Source organism: Bufo bufo, chromosome 3, assembly GCF_905171765.1.
Source record: "Bufo bufo chromosome 3, aBufBuf1.1, whole genome shotgun sequence".
In the NCBI taxonomy this organism is placed as follows: Eukaryota; Metazoa; Chordata; class Amphibia; order Anura; family Bufonidae; genus Bufo; species Bufo bufo.
In genome coordinates, this window is record NC_053391.1 from 422,693,348 (window position 1) to 422,708,874 (window position 15,527).

Here is a 15,527-nt window from a genome sequence, read left to right on the forward strand (position 1 = left end):
ATGACCCTGATTCTGTAGTTTACAGAAACACCCCATATGTGGTCGTAAACTGCTGTACGGGCACACGGAAAGAAGGAAAGGAATGCCATACGGTTTTTGGAAGGCAGGTTTTGCTGGACTGTTTCTTTTGACACCATGTCCCATTTGAAGCCCCCCTGATGCAACCCTAGAGTAGAAACTCCAAAAAAGTGACCCCATTTTAGAAACTACGGGATAGGGTGGCAGTTTTGTTGGTACTAGTTTAGGGTACATATGATTTTTGGTTGCTTTATATTACACTTTTTGTGAGGCAAGGCAACAAGAAATAGCTGTTTTGGCACCGTTTTTAATTTTTGTTATTTACAACATTCATCTGACAGGTTAGATCATGTGATATTTTTATAGACCAGGTTGTCACGGATGCGGCGATACCTAATATGTATACTTTTTTTCATTTATTTAAGTTTTACACAATGATTTCTTTTTTGAAACAAAAAAAATCATATTTTAGTGTTTCCATAGTCTGAGAGTCCAAATTTTTTCAGTTTTTGGGCGATTACCTTGGGTAGGGTATGATTTTTGCGGGATGAGATGACGGTTTTATTGGCAAAATGCGGGCCGCAATACACGAGCACAGTCCGTGGGACAGCCGCAGTGGATCGCGGACCCATTCACTTGAATGGGTCCGCGATCCGGCCGTTCTGCAAAAAGATAGGACATGTTCTATCTTTTTGCGGAACGGAAGTACGTTCCGTTTTGCTTCCGTAGGGTTCCATTCCGTGGTTTTGTTCCGCACCATTCCGCATCTCCGGATTTGCGGACCCATTCAAGTGAATGGGTCCGCATCCGTGATGTGGAATGCCCACGGAACGGCACCCGTGTATTGCGGATCCGCAAATGAGGTCCGCAATGGGGCGCACACGCCAGTGTGAAAGAGGCCTAAGAGTCAGGTTTTTTAAAGTTTTTAGCCGATTGTCTTAGGTAGGGGCTCATTTTTTGCGGGATGAGAAGACGGTTTTATTGGCACTATTTTGGGGGCTATATGACTTTTCGATCGCATGCAATTACACTTTTTGTGATGTAAGGTGACAAAAAAATACCTTTTTTTGCACTGTTTTTATTTTATTTTTTTGACCATGTTCATATGAGGGGTTAGGTCATGGGGTATTTTTATAGAGGAGATTCTTACGGACGTGGCGATACCTAATATGTCTACTTTTTTTATTTATTTTAGTTTAACAAAATAATATTTTTAAAAAAGTTTTGTTTTTGTTTTAGTGTCTCAAGTCTGAGAACCATAGTTTTTTTTCCTGATTGTCAGTGGCTAAATGGAATTAAAATTGGGGAAGGGGATTATAAATTTAGTACTCCATGGAAGTGTGGTACTCCCTGAAGCAACCAATAATGCAGAGGCCCGGATGATCGGGGCACGTGTCACACTGAGTGGTGGTGCCATTCCGTATCCCCCTACTGTGACACACTTTGCACCTTTTTTGGGTCCGTCCCTTCTTTCCAGTATGGAGGACCACACCTGGAAAGTGTTGGCCAGGGACGATCCGGGCACCTTCAGTTCCCGAGGTACTCCGGCCTGCTCTTTCCCAGTCAGAAAAGATCAGGGCCTTGAGGACTGCCTCATAGAACTGCAGGAATTTCCCTGTGTTACCAGCGCTTCGGGACAGCACAAATGAGTTGTACAAGGCAACCTGTACCAAGTAGACTGCAACTTTTTTGTACCATGCCCGGGTTTTGCGCATGGCATTATATGGCTTGAGGACTTGATCAGAGAGATCAACTCCTCCCATATACCGATTGTAGTCGACGATACAATCGGGCTTGAGGACCGTTGCCGCGGTACCTCGCACAGGGACAGGGGTTATGCCGTTACTGTGAATGGTGGACAGTACAAGGACATCCCTCTTGTCCTTATATCTGACCAGCAACAGGTTTCCACTGGTAAGGGCACAGGTCTCACCCCTGGGGATAGGTACCTGGAGGGGGTGGGTAGGGAGGCCGCGTTGATTTTTCTGCACGGTCCCACAAGCGGACGTGGATCTGGCGGCGAGGGACTGGAACAAGGGGATACTAGTATAAAAGTTATCCACATACAGGTGGTAACCCTTATCTTGCAGTGGGTGCATAAGGTCCCACACAAGTTTCCCGCTAACACCCAGAGTGGGGGGAAATTCTGGGGGTTCAACACGGGAATCTCGCCCCTCGTGCACACGAAACTTGTAAGTGTACCCTGAGGTACTCTCACAAAGTTTGTACAGCTTCGCGCCATACCTCGCCCGCTTAGAGGGAACATACTGGCGGAAAATAAGTCTCCCCTTGAAAGCAATGAGAGACTCATCAACCGCAACCTCCCTTCCAGGTACATAGGCCTCAAAGTGATCGATGACCCGCCTGATTTCGTACAGGTGGTCATAGGATCACCTTGGGGGAAATATGCTGCATTATCTGCATAATGCAGGCATTTCCGGATGGCCTCAAACCGGGAGTGTGTCATGGCCGTACTGTAAAGTTGGGTCTGGTAGAGGACATCCCCACTCCAGTAATGCCTGACACTGGGTTTTTTGACTAGGCCCATGTGCAGCACGAGGCCCCAAAACGTCCTCATCTCGGCTGCACTGACCGGAGTCCAACCACCGGTCCTAGCCAAAAAGGAGCCCGGGTGTTGAGCAATGAACTGTTGGGCGTACAGGTTTGTTTTTTCCACCATCAGATTCACAAAGCGGTCACTGAAAAAAAGACTAAAATAGTCATATTCAGTGAAGCCCACTGTGGGAATCTGGATTCCTGCTTGGCCAACAAAATCAGGAATCACAGGCTCAAAATGTTCTGGTGTACACCATGCAAGATCACCGGTAGGGGGCTCTGGTGGACTTAACTGGTGGTCTGTAAAACTAGTAGGAGCCCTAGAGCGGCTCGTACTAGTGTCGGCCACAGGGTCCCTAGCATGGCGGTCCCCTTGCTCCGCCTGGCAGCGTCTCCGCCGCCTTGGGGGCTCATCATCGCTAGATGAGGAGGAGGACGCGGATGACAAAAGGAAAGTGGGGTCATCCTCGCGCTCACTGGGGCTCTTGGAGTCGGAGGCAAGCTGCGCGTATGCCTCCTCGGCCGAGAACATCCGGCAGGCCATAGGGGAGTGTGTGTGTGTGTAAATCTTAATTTAGTGTGCGTTTGTGTGTGGGGGCACGGGTGTTCGCGGACTTTGCCCTAAAACTAACAAAAAAAAAGACCAAAAAATGTGAAAAAAAATATATAAAAAATTCAAACTCGCTGATCAGCCATCCGAAGCTGATCAGCGGTGGGGTGTGTGATGCGGTAACAGTGGCCGGACGCTAAGAAAAAAAAACTGCTTGCGCCCCAAAAAATTTGTGTGTGGGGGGGGGGCAGGGGGGCAAGCTGCAGCACCCCTGGGGGGTCTAGGGTCACACGGCTATGCTGTGGACCCCAGACACCCAATGTCACGGATGTAGTAGGGGAGAACACCAAAAGACACCAAGAAGGAAGGGAAAAGACACTAGGCCTCACCGCTAGGGAAGAAAAAGGGTCACCACCTATAAAACCCTGCTCCTGGCCCTAACTCCTATCCGTATGGGCACCTCTCGATGGTAGAGATGCCCATACACAGGAACCTAGAAAACCCTGGTGGCCCTTGGATGCCCTAATGTTAATGACAGGGCAGAGACTACCTGCTCCTTTCCTGGTGAAGGAACCAGCGTCTCGCTGAGGCCTAGTAAACAACAAAGGTGGGGGAGAATACAAAATACATCAAACGGAACACTTAACTTCGATGGATGATGGATGAACAGGACTTCAACTAGAACCACACTCCAGCTCTTCCAAAAACCAAATGAAGCTATCCAGAGCAAGGAGTGATGGGTAGAGTCAGACTAAATAGGGGGAGGTGAAGGCCACATGATCCACACCTGAACAGGAGGTGTGGACATACAAGCAACACACAGACAAAGTGAAACCAAAACCAAAAGAGGCTGTCAGATCACTAATATGCAGATAATCTTTCAGACCTTCTAAAACCTGTCACCGGTGTGACAGTACACCCCCCTTCTACGGGTGACCTCCGGGCACCCAGGACCGACCTTATCAGGATGAGCTCTGTGGAATGCTCTCACCAGGCGACTAGCATTAACATCGGTCGCTGGAACCCACATCCTCTCCTCTGGTCCGTACCCTCTCCAATGAACGAGATACTGGAGGGATCCCAGGAGAACTCGGGAGTCCACAATCCTGCTGATCTGAAATTCTAAATTGCCGTCCACCATGACAGGAGCGGGAGGCAAGGAGGACGGCTCAACAGGTTCAACACATTTCTTTAACAACGATTTATGAAAAACGTTATGGATTTTCAATGCCTGAGGAAGTTCAAGACGGAAGGCAACAAGGTTAACAATGGCAGTGATCTTATATGGACCAATAAATCTTGGTCCCAACCTCCAAGAAGGTACCTTAAGTTTAATGTTTCTTGTAGACAGCCACACAGAATCACCCACTCTCAGGTCCGGACCACTCATACGTTTCCTGTCAGCCGCACGCTTATAGCTGTTACCCATCTTTTCCAGGTTATGTTGGATTTTCCACCAAATAGAAGATAAAGAAGAGGAAAATCGTTCCTCCTCAGGAATGCCAGAATTATGAGCACCAGAAAATGTACCAAATTGTGGATGGAACCCATATGCCCCAAAAAACGGCGACTTACCAGTGGATTCCTGTCTACAGTTATTTATAGCAAACTCAGCTAACGACAAAAATGAAGACCACTCTTCCTGATTCTCTAAAACAAAACATCTCAAGTAAGTCTCCAGATTCTGATTAGTGCGCTCCGTCTGTCCGTTCGACTGAGGATGAAAAGCCGAAGAGAAGGACAATTGTACACCCAGATGAGTACAGAACGCTCTCCAGAATCTGGAAACAAACTGAGTCCCTCTATCGGACACCACTTCAGAGGGAATGCCATGTAGTTTCAAAATGTTGTCGACAAACACCTGTGCAAGAGTTTTAGCATTGGGTAGACTAGGTAATGCAATAAAGTGTGCCATTTTACTAAAACGATCGACAACCACCAGAATCACGGTCTTTCCCGAAGAATTCGGTAAATCCGTGATAAAATCCATGGACAAATGGGTCCAAGGTCTGGACGGAATGGGCAATGGAAGCAGAGATCCGGAAGGCCGAGTATGTGTCACCTTAGCACGTGCACAGGTACCACAGGCTGACACGGAGTCCTCAATACACTTACGCAACCCTGGCCACCAGAATCTACGAGAGATGAGATCGTCAGTCGATCTACTCCCAGGGTGCCCAGCAAGCACCGTACAGTGATGTTCCTCGAACACCTTGTGACGTAATTCGGAGGGAACAAACAACTTCCCCTGAGGACAAGAGTCCGGAGCATCCTCCTGTGCCTCCAACACCCTGGCCTTGAGATCAGGATAAAGAGCGGATATAACCACCCCTTCAGATAAAATGGGACTAGGGTCATTAGACTCACCCCCCCCCCCCAGGAAAGCTACGTGACAAAGCATCCGCCTTGACGTTCTTAACCCCAGGGCGGTAAGTGACGATGAAGTTAAATCTGGTGAAAAACAATGACCATCTGGCCTGCCTTGGGTTCAGTTGCTTAGCCGACTCCAAGTAGGCCAGATTCTTGTGATCCGTAATTACCGTAATAGGATGAATTGCTCCTTCCAACCAATGCCGCCATTCCTCGAACGCCAACTTAATGGCCAGCAATTCCCTATTCCCCACATCATAATTCTTTTCAGCAGTCGAGAGTTTTTTTAGAGAAAAATGCACATGGGCGCCATTTACTGGGGGAAGGACCCTGCGACAATATTGCTCCTACCCCTACCTCAGGCGCGTCAACCTCAACAATAAATGGCTGAGACGTCTGGTTGCACCAGAATAGGGGCCGAAGCAAAACATTCTTTCATAGCAGAAAAGGCCTGTAATGCCGCATCAGACCAGATAAAAATATCAGCACCCTTCCTAGTCATGTCTGTTAAAGGTTTAACCACCGATGAATAGTTCAAGATACATTTACGGTAGTAGTTGGTAAACCCCAAAAACCGCATAAGCGCTTTCAGATTTTTGGGTCGATCCCAGTCCAACATGGCACGGACCTTCTCGGGATCCATACGAAAACCTGAGGATGAGAGCGGGTAACCCAGAAATTGCACTTCCTGTACAGCAAATACACACTTTTCCATCTTAGCATACAACTTATTCTCTCTTAGGATCTGTAACACCTGTCTCACATGATCCTGATGAGTCTCCATATTAGGTGAATAAATTAGTATGTCATCAAGGTATACAACGAAAAACCTCCCCACCAGATGATAAAAGATGTCATTGACAAAGTGTTAAAAAACCGCAGGAGCATTGGTTAACCCAAAGGGCATGACCAGATTTTCAAAATGACCCTCAGGGGTATTAAATGCGGTCTTCCACTCATCCCCCTCCTTGATCCTAACCAGATTATATGCCCCCCTCAGATCCAATTTAGAGAACACCTTGGCACCGACAATCTGACTAAACAAATCTGGAATCAAAGGAAGGGGGTAAGGATCACGGACTGTGAAGAAGTTCAGGTCTGGGTACCACATTCAGTTTTTTATCACGCGCGTGCAAAACACATTGCACCCGCGCGATAAAAACTGAACAACGGAACGCAATCACAGTCAAAACTGACTGCAATCGGGTACCTACTCACGCGGGTTTGCCGCAACGCATCCGGACCTTATCCAGACACGCTCGTCTGCAAGGGGCCGTAACGTCCTAAAAAAATTAAATGACATTTCCAAAATGATGCCAACATAAAGTAGACATATGGGGAATGTTAAGTAATAAATATTTTATGAGGTATCACTTTCTGTTTTAAAAGCAGAGAAATAGAAATTTTGAAAATTGAAAATTTTTCTAAATTTTGGGATTTTTTCATAAATAAAGGTGAAATATAGTGACTCAAATTTATGACTAGCATGAAGTACAATGTGTCACGAGAAAACAATTTCTGAATGGCTTGGATAAGTAAAAGCGTTCCAAAGTTATTACCACATAAAGTGAGATATGTCAGATTTGCAAAATTAGGCCTGGTCAGAAAGGGGGCAAATGGCCCGGATGTGAAGTGGTTAAAGGGAGTCTGTCACCAAAATGTCACCTTCTGTGCTGCTGACATAACGCTGTAGCACAAATAAACATGAATCGAATGGCACATTTGTTCTTTTCTTCTGATGTTCATGAACAGCAAAATCGTGGTTTTAATGATATGCGTAACTCCTCCCTAACCACTCGTCTATGGCCAGCATTGACTTCTATTATGACGGGATGCAATACAGAATGTCTCTTATAGGCTTCCGTGGTGCATGCCGTCATAGAACTCCATTATGGTCCATGGTGGCGGAATCCGTAACGGTATTCTTAGATAACCTGAACCTTGTATGCCGAGCTTGAAAACACAAGTTCACTCAACACTAGTCTGATCTAAACACCAAAAAAAAGCAGATTTAAAATCCTCAGTCAGGAATACAAAAATCTAAATCTATTATAGTGGGGGTATCTATGTAGCTACATAGAAATAAAATAGGTACATATGAGTAGATAGATAGATATGGGAGACATAGATAGATAGATAGATAGATAGATAGATAGATAGATAGATAGATAGATAGATAGATAGATAGATAGATAGATAGATAGATAGATAGATAGATAGATAGATAGATAGAGGCTCAGACTGGCCCACTGGGGAGGTGGGGGATTCCTCGGTGGGCCCCCAGTCTCCTGCGCCCGAGATAAGATGGAGGAGTAATTATTTCTCCTTTCTCAGGAGATAATTATTGTAACCACTAGGTGGCAGTATCGCACAGTGATGCAGCCTCCTACTGGTGTACATTGTACAGGGGGCCCCGCAATATATTCTAGACTTCTGTGGCTGCTGGCTGTGAAGGACGAGAGAACATGTCTGGCCATCCTCCTGCCCTCCCTGCTGTCAGGAAACTGGCTGCTGGAGAGAAGGACTCCTCTGCGGTGCTGGGCTGATTTCTCAGGTGTGTGACAGTAGTGAGCTGTAGGAGACTATAAGGGGGAAATAGGGGATTTGTTTATAGCAGACACAGATCTATGAATGTGTGCTGCTCTCTGCAGAGTTCAGAGAGGCATTGGGGGGACTCTGCCCTAGGTCCCCCCCCCCAATGCCTCTGCTTTAGGTGCACCCCCATAAGTTCCCTAGCTCCAGGTGCCCCCCCCCCATAAGTGCCCTAGCTCCAGGTGCCCCCCCCCCAATGCCCCGACTCTAAAAGCACCCCTAATATTGAATCTAATCCAGTTGCCCACAGAATACCCCTGCAGCTGCTCCAGGATCCCCACTACTACCCTGCCTCAGGTGTCCCTAATGCCTCTGCTTTAGGTGCACCCCCATAAGTGCCCCAGCTCCAAATGCCCCCACTCTAAATGCACCGCTAATATTGCCTCTTCTCCAGTTACCCCTGCTCCAGGATCCCCACTATTACCCTGCCTCAGGTGACCCTAATGTCTCTGCTTCATTTATGACCCTCTGTTTGTGCCCTTTGCTCACGTTGCTCCTCTAGAACCTTTGCTTGGGCTTTGTTAAAGGTTGTGACCTGCAAAGGGGGTTGGACTTATCCCCGAAAAATTCTGCACAGTGCATCACATTCTCCAGTATTGACACGTATGGTTTACATGGCGGCATTGATGATATTCCATATTTACAGGCATCACTGCTGCTATGTAAAGAGACACTGGTGGTGGAGTAGTGGAGGATTTAAAGGGGTTCTACAGGTTTTCAAGTTATCCTCTCCACACCATAGGGCATAACTATATGAATAGTGGGGTCCGATTCTGCAACCCCCACTGATCCAAGGAACGGGTCCTGTTCCCCCTTTTTATGGTGTGACAGGCAACACATACGCCCTGCTGCTCCATTTATTCTCTTTGGAATGTGTACTGTGCCATCTCCAGCGACCCTATAGAGAATGGATGGAGAGGCAGGGCATATGCTCGACCTGCTACTCAATCAAGAAGGGGGATCAGTGGGGGCTTCAGCGTTCAGACCCCCACGGATGACATAGTTATCCCCAATCCTGTGGATACAGGATAACTAGAAAAGTGGACACAGGCCCTTTAACAGGCGAGCATTTCTATTTTAGTTAGTATTTTGGGCCAGATTTTTAAAGGGTAACTGTTATATTTTCACTCAAAATTCAATTTTCATATATGTTGTTGCTGCTGTGGGGACATTCCATAATCACTAATTATTGTGTTCACATACCACTAGTTTAATAGGATTCCGTCCATAGCAACTGCTCCTCACAAGACTTCTTTCTGATAATCTTCTAAAGATGGCCGCCGATGCCCTTACCCTGAGGCTAAGACCGCCCTCCCTAACTACCCAGAATTACTTAGGATCATCTCGGCTTTTACCACAGTTAGGGTCCATTCACGCGTCCGTATGTGTTTTGCGGACCGCACATGGCCGGCACTCTCAGAGAATGCCTTTTCTTGTTCGCAATTGCGGAATGGAAGTGTGGATCCGGAAGTGCGAATCCGCAAATGCGGATGCGGACAGCACATTCCGACCCCATTGAAAATGAATGGGTCCGCACCTGTTCCGCAAAATTATGGAACGGATGTGGACCCATTTTGCGGACGTGTGAATGGACCCTTAAACACGTCCTATTCCTCCTGGCACTTTATTAGTCCCTAGAGCGGGAATTACATCATTCTAGAAGCAAGTCACTTCAGCGATCGAACGGAAGCACGCACGTATTAAGTCCTCCATCTTCTGTATATACAAGATAGGAGACGGAGGACACCTAGCAACGCTGTTTTAGCCGCACCACTAAAAATGCCTGGGGGAGGAAAGAGCAAGCTGCAATTACTAGGTAATTCAATACCTATTGAAAAGTATTAGGGAACTAAGGTATACTTTGCACACTATAGGATAAAGCACGACTAGCCTATGTGTGCTCCCATGGTCCCGGCCGCCGCTGCTGTACAGTAATACACTCGTATAGATCATACAAGTGTATTACTGTACTGAGGCGGCACAAAGCGTACGGTGTCATAGCAACCAATGGTGTCATATTCAACAATAAACAGACCATATCCTAAATAACCTATAAATAATGACAAAATTCATTGTGGATGAAAAGGCCGCGGTCTTTATTAAATTTTGGGGGTAACATAAACCAAAAGTAAATAAACCATTATGAATTTAAAATACCCATAATAATAAAGTCCGTTACCACTTGTCATTTGTCCACCCAGAAGGCTGGGCGACTAACCCCCCCCCCCCCCCCCCCCCCCCCCCAAATTCAAAGACCGCGACAAATCTTTGGGAGGGCGGGCAGGACGAACTTCCAGCTTGAATCTTGACACGCTGGCTGAGTCCTCAATGTAAGTACTGCTCCATAAATAGCTGAAATTCCCTCCACAAAGGGCCCATGACCAATCAATGTTTGATTTAAAAATAGAAAATATGCCCAGCAACCAGGCAGCAACCGATTTAACCAATAGCAACACTGGGCAAACTTGCCCAGCAACTATCCAGCAACCAAATTTACCAATCCAGAAGCTGTCTGACTTGTCACCGGCTTACTGACAACCTGAGGAGAAATTTAATAGAAAATGGGGGGGGGGGGGGGGAATACCACAAAAACATACTGTGTTTTCAATGACACCATGAGGGGCAAAACCCATTCTGGCCCTGCCCCCGACATGGTGTCATATTCAACAATAAACAGACCATATCCTAAATAACCTATAAATAATGACAAAATTCATTGTGGATGAAAAGGCCGCGGTCTTTATTACATTTTGGGGTTAACATAAACCAAAAGTAGATAAACCATTATGAATTTAAAATACCCATAATAATAAAGTCTGTTACCACTTATCATTTGTCTACCCAGAAGGCTGGGCGACTAACCCCAACAGGCAAGTGCGACATTAGACACACTTGCCCCCCCCCCCCCGAACAAAACCGCGGCCCTTTCAATGATAGACTGCAAACCATTGTTAAAAATGTCAAGACCTATATCAGATACAGTAGGTGAACCAAATCCTCACGGTAAAGACCTAAAACAGAACCATCTAGCTCTGCATGACGAAAGGACCAACCATTAACTGAAGGCATAAATTTCTCAAGGCCCCTATTAATTCTTTTGCGAATCTTATTTAAAATTTTTAAATTAAAATTATTCCATAAAAAACGCAGGATAATTTCAGAAAAAACTATAACACCTGGAACCAGCTGACTAATAGAAATCAGATCTTTTTTCATTTCCATCAACAAGTCCAACGTTTTGTTCCTACCCAGATCATTACCCCCAACATGGAGTATAATAACCTGAGGAGGAAGACAAGACTGTAATTCTCCTTTTATAATAGGAATCACCTGTTGCCAGCTTAATCCTCTGAAACCTAGCCAATACAAACAGACAGAAGGAAAATCAAAAAACATTTCCTGAGAATAGTTACGAAAAGAGGCTCTTTTCTCTGCCCAGAAAATGAATGAATGTCCGACAATCCAAACTCTGATCTGCTCAGAATCTGAAAAAGAATTATAATTATAAAACTAAATTAGGTCTAACATACATCTTGTAACTATCTGACTCCCATCTTACAATTATTTTTATCAAAGCCTTATCCAAACCCATTCTAGAGGCTTCAGTAGCCGCCCCAATAAGAAATGAATGGGATGAGTAACGCTCGGATCCTAGTCCCAAAAAAGACAAGCAAGAGGTACCATCCTCATGAATTAAAAATGAATTACTTCCAACTGGACGAACCTCTAAAAATTCTTTGACCGCTAACACTGGACAGACTTCAGAATCACAGATCTGATTTAGTGAGACAATTGAACCTTTACCTACTTGATCCGTCTTGGATCTCCTAATTGTAACCTTAACTGAATTTTGAAACAATTTCAATATCAGACAATAACAATGACGAATTTGCACGAACATTAGAGGCGACCAGCTCACTAACTCTGAGTGCACCAAAAAATGCCAACACAAATGCTGATCTGAACAACCTAAACTCAAAAACTGTCGAAGTAATATGATTTGCAGCAACAACCAACTTAGACAATAAATCCACTGTAACTGGTCTACGAACATCAGCAACAAAACTACCCTTCTTAAAACCTTTCATAAACTGCTTTACCGCAAAAAGAACTATTTATAGGAGAAAGACCTGCTAACCTAAAAAAGAAAGATACGCCTGCCAACCGACTTCTGAATAGCTGAAAAACCCAAACCAGATCTAACCAATTGACAAATAAACTCCATAAATGACCCCACTTCGCTATCAAAAACATTTAAATTATTCCTAATACAAAAAACCTCCCATTTATTCCAAGCTACAGCATACCCGTTCCACGTATTAGGTGCTAGCGAATTCCGGATCTGCTCACACATCAGTGCCAGATTATTTCCCATAGGTAAGGTGGACACAGGATACCTTCCTTCTCTGCGTTCAGAGCCAGGGCATAGAATTCCTTCCACTGCGCACGAGAAAGATAGTCTGCTATAGTATTACCAGCTATATGCGTAGCTTTCAACCATATATTTCTAAAAAGACAACACCTAACCACCACATGTAATAGCTTGACTACCATCCTATTGGTAGAAGATAAACAATTCACTGCAAATAATACCCCTTTATTATCAGTATGCAATAATACTCTTTTATCCGCTAACTCTTTACCCCAAATAATCAATGACACCACCAATGGGAATAATTCCAATAAAACCTAATTTCGTGTAACTCCTCCTGCTCTCCAAGACTCAGGCCATAGCTCAGCTGACCACTGACCCTGCAAAAAGGCTCCATAGTCCCAAGAACCAGAAGCATCAGTGAATAAGCCAAGTGTATCCCCATCTATAAACTCCCATTGCCAAATACTGGTACCGTTAAAATGAATCAGAAACTCCTTCCATACTCTGAGGTCATCTTTTAACTCCCTAGATAATCTCACATGCGATGATGGAGATTTAAGGCCACTAGTAGCCATGTACAACCTTCTTGAAAATATTCTCCCAATAGGTATTACTCTAGAATCGAAAGCAAAAAGCCCCAAAAGACTCTGTAATTCCCGCAATGTTGTTTTCTTAACCACTAACATCCTTCTGATCAATTCTAATAACCTGTTCACCTTTTCAACGGGAAGCCTAAATTCCATTGATGACGTATCTATTGTTATACCTAAAAATTCTATTAAACGACATGGAAAAACTGTTTTCTCCTCTGCTGAATGGATACCAAAATGCCTACAAACTTCATAAAAACGATTCAATAACAAAAAACAAACATCTGAACTAGGGGGACCGATAAACAAAAAATCATCAAGATAATGTAATAAACCGCCTTCTTTAACTAAATACATACAAACCCAATGAATGAAACTAGAACAGGATTCAAAATAAGAACATGATAACGAAAAGCCCATCGGCAAACACTTCATCAATCAAAGTAATATTGTCCCTCAAATTGGAAGCCTAATGAATTAAACCCTTCTGGACACACTGGCAATAAACGAAAGGCTGATTTTATATGTGCTTTGGCCAATAAACAATCCTTACCAAACAAATTCAATAATTTGACTGCTTCTTCAAAAGAACTATAAGAAACAGAACATAACTGACTATCTATTTCATCATTAAGCGAATATTTCTCAGGGTAAGATAAATGATGGATCAACCTAAACTCATTGGAAGCTTTCTTAGGTACTAGACCTAGAGGGGAAATACAAAAATTCTTGAATGGTGGATCCGAAAAAGGACCCGCCACTCTACCTGCTATCACTTCTTTAGTAATTTTGTCCCTTACTACTTCTAAATTTAAATGGACCGAATTTAAATTCTCAGTCCAAATACATCCTGGGCCTTTAAATCCGGGAACCACGAAACCCTTACTAAAACCATTAAGCAGAAGCTCTGCCTTCTCCCGATTTGGATATGTTCCTAACCACGGAAGCATGTTTGTTAAATTCACTGGAGTCTGCGCTTTTTGAAAATTCCCTATTGAAGGTCTGTTGAGGTCCAGAAGCCCTTTCAAAACACCTGAACATAGGGTGTGGACCCGAACAGACTGAACATTCGTGCTTATACCTACATGAATTTAACCATTTACACGCAGACTCATTAAAGGCAAAACATAAACCCTTCTTGATAATATTTTTAGCTCCCCCACTCTGCTGTTTTGTTGAAACAGCTGATCTCTGAGGAAGCATCAAACTGAGCCATAATCCTACATCCTTTTTCCCCACTTCAAACCTGGGTGAACTGCAAACTTCTGGCGAAAAGTTTCATCATATTGAAACCATGAAAACCCACCGAAGTTACGGTAAGCTTCCAAAATCGTATAAACATGATGAAACAAACAAATGAGGCTGCTTTACTACTAAAATAGAAGCATATATACAAAATGCTTGCAACCAATTGTTAAAAGATCTAGGTATGATTCCTCTTCTTTCATCCTCTGACCTCTCATCCAACTTTTTATCAACTCTATAGGTCTCTTTGGCTGAGGGGAGAAGCGATAAAATGTCCACATACTCGCGTTGCTAAATCTTTTCTTTTACAGCACTAGTTAGATGAAAACCCAGGGGTGAAGACACGCATGACAAAGCTTCTTTTAAACAAACCTCATTAACCCCTACTGCTTTCTCAAATACTGGCCCCCCCTCAGCAGCAGAAACAGATGCCGCTGCTGAAGGACGGTCAGCCCATGCTACAGCTGGCGAAGAAAACGCTGGCTCCTCCCTAACAGCTACACCCTGGGCCAAATCTGAAAAAATTCTAGCTAAACCCTGCAAAAAAGAAATATTTTGGTTATCTGGCAGCAATGAATGCCTGCCACTATTCTCACCACAGTACTGCTGTTCCAGGTCTTCCGGCGGCGACCTAGCTATCTCCTCAGGACCAGGGTGCGAGACCGCCGATCTGGGAGGAGATCGTTGTTGCCTGCCTGCTCCTGCATTCCTCTGTGGCGAATAAACGACCCTCGGCCTCTTCTTCCTGGTAGACGACCTGGCCAGCGCTTCCCGATGACGCTCTCCAGCAGGGACAGCCACTTCCGGCCTTGACACGGGCGCGGCGCTGTGACGTCTTAAACGTGGCTTCCCCCCCTTCCTGCACGAGATCAGCTGCGCCATCCACTGAAGAAGTCGCACCGGACATCGGCGCCTCCTCAGCCAGTAACCTGCGCAGCCATTCCTCGCCGCCACAGGTAAGAGCTCTTTTGTGAATCTGGCTGAGGAGAGCCTCAACGCCGCCGGGCTCCATGTTTTTCCGCTGGCGACTTGCTTGGAGATATTCCAATAACTTCAGCACCACTCTTCCGTCTTCACAGTCGCCTGCTTCTCAGGTCCCGACGACCAGAAAACCTCAATATTCAATGCCGGAGCTGCCGCCGAATCCTCAAAGCTGCCGACACCGCCGCCGATTCTTCCACAGAAGGAGATGGACGAACTTCCAGCTTGAATCTTGACACGCTGACTGAGT